Raw genomic sequence first — 5,729 nt, forward strand, 5'->3', positions numbered from 1 at the left:
CTGCTCTCCTGCCGCTGCAAACTGCCGTGCTGCCGCCATGGTCCCAAAGCTGTGTGCCGCTGCTAAGCCACGTTTCACCACCGCCGCTTTGCTTTGGGGGGGGGCGACCTGCACTTGGAGTGCCTGCCAGCCCGAGCCCTGGCTGCAGCCCAAGTCCCGGCTCTCCTGGTACCGGCTGTCTCCTGGTTCTGCTTTGCTCCAGCCAGACCCAGCTTGACCCAGCCCATCCTATCATCCCTGCAGCATGGTGAGATTAATCCTGTCTTACTTGCACACAAATCGTGACCCTATACGGGACCAGCGTCGGGCATATCCCTCCTCCTCCTTCCTTCATTAGATAAGTAAATAAGGTGTATAACTAAGGTGTACCCATATATATTTCATGTGCTTTAATTACCCTTTTTGAACCTCCTGCCCCAAATTTCTTTGTTTTCCCCACAATAAACCGTGCATTTCGGAAATTCTAATTGGGGATTGGCTGCTGTTATTGGAAATATTAGTAAGCACTGAGCAAGTTTTTCACTCGAAAAGTCAGGGCCAAAGCCCCTGCTCCTCTGTGAGAGGCGATACCCACGTGTGGACCTCTTCAGCAGATCCTGATAAGCTTAATACACTCCAAAAAGGAGATATAATAGGTCGCGGATCGCAACAAGTAGTTTTATTACTAAAAGAACATTCCCTTGGTGTTTCAGTGGAATAGGTTTTCAGCATTATTGAAGGAATTTGTGGGCCAGATTTGTTATTGGTCCGAATTGGGATAGATAAATGTCATGAGCTGAAATTATTATAATTATGTATTTAAATGATTATCTAATTTCTGGGAGGATGGATATTTGTTCAGATTAAGCAGTCTTTTTAGTGATTTTTCTTTTAACCTGAAGGGAAAGGATGAAGAAGGAAGGCAAAGAAAAGCTAGAAAATGATTCATTAAGCTGAAGCAGCAGATAGACCTGCAGGGAAAAACTCAGGAGTCAAAATGTTGAGAAGGAGGATTACTCAGAGGAGTTACACTAGACTCAGAGCACTAAGTCTCAAAGCACAGTTTGGCCGACAGCCTGGAAAATAGTCTTCTTTCTGTCTGTCAATGTTCAAATGAATATTCTTCAGACTTAACACTCTTTTAACAGTGCATTCCATCTGGGGATCTATAGGATCAAGTTGTAAAAGAGATCAACATTTGCAGGTAGTTTGTAATTTATAGGACAGTGTTTCTAGACTGGTGACGCATGCTATGCTATCAATAAATAACAATATTTACAACAGTTGTGAAAATAATTGCTTTGGTAATTAAGATATAGGTAGACAAATTTCTTGTAAGTCAGATTTAATAGATCAATTATACCAATATTAAAAATCAAATATTGCTGCCTTCTTTTTTTTTTTTTTTTTTTTTTTTTTTTTTTTTTGAGGGGAGCTGGGGGCAGGGGGAAAGCAAGTGGTGAGGGGAGTGAAACAGTTGGAAAATGGCATTTGTGGAATTTTCAGGAGAAACAAAAAAGTTCAAGAAATTTCAACCAGTAAAAATTAATACAAGTAAAGCAGAGAAACAAATACAAAGCATAAACTAAGAAAAGACAAACTCCTTGATTTTCCATAATCTTCCCTGTAAAGAACCTATCTCCAGATGTTTTTCACAGTGTGGTCCAATGTTTGAAAAAGCTGTACACAAGTTCTGCTCATTGTCTCTGGAAAACGTCAAACTTCTCAAATGACCTAATACACAAGTTGTTGTGTGAGCTTCCGCTGACATTATCTTTCAGTTTTCAGTGACAGAAAAAATTGAGGCAAGTCAATTCCTTTCCACCCTTTGTTGCACCCTATTCCCCTAATTAAGCACAAAACAATGAAGACACAGAAGAGAAAAAAAAAATATATATATATCAGAACTTCTTTGGCACCTGGCAACCTTCCTAAGAAAATGTTCCTGACTCCGGATCCGGTACTGAGTCCAGCTATTAAGAAGACATTGATCTATTAAGAAGAGTAAACCAACCAAAATGTACTTCAACACCCTCCACAGGCTTCAAACAAATGTTTTCACCAATTATTTGCAGCTGATGTTCAGAGAAAGTGACCAAGACAAAATCATTAATCAAGGCAAGAATGGAGAAAAAGGTGAAGGATCCTTCCTTGTCCGTTCAGGTAGTGAGAAGAAACCATGAAGCATAGGATTAGCATATACCAGGAGACAACTGCCATACCTTCTGCTAGTATCACTTTTCTCATCCAACCCCCTTTTTTTTCCAACTGTGAAAATACTTGGTTGGCCTTTTGTTACATTCTCATCTGCTTCTGGTTATCTAGTCATTAGCCATCAAATTCTACTGTCATGATTCGCTACCATGCAATGTTTTGTTTCATTGTGGGTCAAGGATAACAAATATTTTTTTTATTGCATCTAGTTTTCTTGGTGTCTTGGAGGGGGGAAAAACAACCAGTTAATCTATTTCATTTTACTGATCATCATCAGGAGTTCTGGATGGGTAATTTTCTGTCATTACTCTGTTCCCTTCTCATAAAGTTTCATTTACTGCCTTTTTAAACAAATGATGACTCAAAATCTATTTGTCACACAATAGCTCTCAAACGTCCCAAACAATAACTATTACTATTCTTGGCTTGTTTGATCCAAATGGCATTTGCAGACATTATTCCTCCTGTCTCCTTGATATGACTTGAATAGAAACCTTTAAGGAAATAAAGCAAAACCCAGAACAAACCTTGAAAACAATAAACCAACAGCAAGCCTTGGAAAATAATCACAAAAACAGTGGCTATTACTGTTGTAAGTGGGGAAATCCAATTATGAGATGTCAATACTGTTCTCCTTTCAATTGCTTCAAAAAGATTCAATGTGTATAATTTTTAGGTTGATTTCATTGGCTTTGTCAAAAAGAAACAGAAATTATGTAGCTGAAAGAGGACTTAACCCAAAATTCTTTCTTCTACATAAACATGCAACTACACACACACACATATAGAAGCACACACACATAAACACACACAGTGTGATCGATATCAATTTTCAAATGTACTATTGATTCCAGTAGCACATAATTTCAAGACAAACAATAGTTTCTTTTGTAATTTCCATGCTACTGATATAACTGCCATCATTGCTGACCTGTATGTTGTCAAATAATATAGATTGTGTATGAAATCAAGCAAGAAGGAGCTAGTAGCAAGGTGTGTGATGGGAGAGGAGAAGAACATGGGTGACTTCTCATTAACTAAAGGAATAAACAAATTAACTAAACAAACAAACAAGTATGTAAATAAACAAAATTGATGCAAAAACTCCATAGGTCAAGTAGCAGAGAGGATGGGGTCCTCAGGCTAGGCTTTGTTCTCCTTGAGAAACTTTGCACACCTGCAAAAACTGTTCTCCCTTCCTGTGCCTCTGTCCCCTCCCCTCATGGTTTCTTCTATCTTTCAGAGAATAAACTCATATAAGGGGATTTTCAGCTTTAATTCATTAAATGTACTTCATGATTAAACCAGGGAATAAGGGTGTTCTTATGACTAAAACACTGGGACTTAGGAGTCCCAGGTTTTCTCTCTGCTCTACCAATAGCCGATGAATCCAGAAGCATGTTTTCAGATTACTGACGATTCTGCATAACTCCCTTTGTTCAACCTTGATTCTCCATGGCGGTTCTGTGAATTACTTTTTTGCCTTTTCCATCACACTGTTTTTTATAATTAGGGACAGTGATTCATAGATCTTTTGCAGGACCCTGTCCTTGAGCCTCTGGAGTCTGGTGGGCTACAGATATGTTCATGGAAATGCTGAAACTGTGGCGAGTGCCATAACTGCAGGTCCACAGCCTACAAATCAGGAGGGCAGCTCCAGAAGTAGATTTCAGAGCTCATTCAGGTGACTAGAGCATTCACCAGAATTGTCAGATCCTTAGATTTACTTTGTAGGACTCCATCAAGTATCTTGTGCTCTCTAAATCAATATTAAATCCAAAGTATCCTCATAATCATGTCTAAATTTGGAGTTATGGATATTTGAAAGAAGCCTCTGGCTCTCACACAGAAAGGAGAATATTCATTCACTTGTCTGGACCACATGCTGACTGGTGTAATTATATTCTGCCAGCTCAAATTTCTCCTGCAGTATCTGCTGGCTTTGATATCATTCTTAACTTCCTGTCCTGAGCTGCTTTGTAGTATTGCTGTGTGTTTTAAATCATCTGAATCAGACATGTATCTTCAGTGACTGTACCACAGCTGACTCATGCATTAGAGTACATATCTCAACCCAATTAATCTTACTCCAGGGAAACTGTATAAATAGGATCTTATGATTACATGTTATCCAGGACCTATAATCTTAAAACAATTTAGGATGTCTTCCTACACTGTATGTATATGTACATACTCATATATACATTTATGTACATACACACAAAGTGAGAGAGAGAAGAATGTCCAGTAATGCAGTAATTGGATCCAAATTTGGGTCACAGCTGTAAAAGATCTAGTTTCAAGGTTTTCTGATACTCTATGGACTTGTTTACACTAACAGTTCACTTAACTGTTCATTAGGATTCAGGAGAATTTAGATGTAATATACCAGTTTAATCCATGGCATAGATATGAGCCTATGGGTAAAATCCTATGTCCCTTTGGAATCAATGCAGAAATTCCCAAAGGAGTGAAAACTCCTTTCTGTCTAGGAATCATTCCCTTCAGCACGACAGTGCACCCCTCACTGGAGTGGGAAGCAGCTGCAAAGCTTTAATGAATGAAAAAAAAATGTAATATTGAGCTAAAACTAGAGTGGGAATTATAAGCAGGCAAATCAACCAGTAGTTACTCAAATTTAAATCTATTGAGGATGCTGAGGTTAATGACTAGTTTATGCACTACATTTCCTTCCTTTAATATTATTTTAATATTGTATTTTATTTTAATTACATTCAATCCTGGATTTTCTGTTACTATATAGAGGAAACACATTTGTGCTTGCTAGCTTGGAAAAAAAAGCATGAAATAAATGTCAGACTTACATCACCACATGGGATCTAAAGTTTGGTTTAATACTGGTTAAGATAGATCTGAATTAAAACTACTTCCATCTCCCTGCAGACCTCTTCCTTAAAAATGACAGGTCCCTGAGTGTGTCTGTGAGACCATGTGTGTTACTGAAGGATCCTGAACAGAGCCCAGGAGAAAAACAGAGAAAACTAACAGATAGATATAATGGATGATTTCAGGTACTAAGTCTTGTTTGAGTTTGCCAGTGATTTGAAATGCGTGTATCACTCCAGTTCTGTATAAGGATGTCTTTTACAATTCAGCCTGTGTCGAAAGCTGGTACTGGGGGGCGTTTGGAGAACGGCATTTGAACTACGAGAACCACGTGGGGTATGGAAAATGATGGTACACATGGATGTAATCTACTGTAGAAGCAACTGCTCAGTAGTCTTTATACTGTGTATTCTGGTGCATGATAAAGGAAAGCTTGCATAGTTCCAAAAATTACTAATGTATTCTTCAAGAATATATTTATTTAGTGACAGGAAAAGGGCAAAATATTATGGACACCCACAGAGATTAAAAATCTCAAATATTATATCTTTGTTGATAACTACTAAAAAAGACTGTTAAAATTTTGTTACATTTGTAGAAATGTCTGCCAATAGGGATAAAATGGTTAAATAAATAAAGGAAACATAAAATACATGTGGATATAAGTGAACATGAGGTTGTTCAAACTT

This window comes from Chaetura pelagica, unplaced genomic scaffold (assembly GCF_000747805.2).
Source record: "Chaetura pelagica isolate M959 unplaced genomic scaffold, ChaPel_1.0 scaffold548, whole genome shotgun sequence".
Taxonomy (NCBI): Eukaryota; Metazoa; Chordata; class Aves; order Apodiformes; family Apodidae; genus Chaetura; species Chaetura pelagica.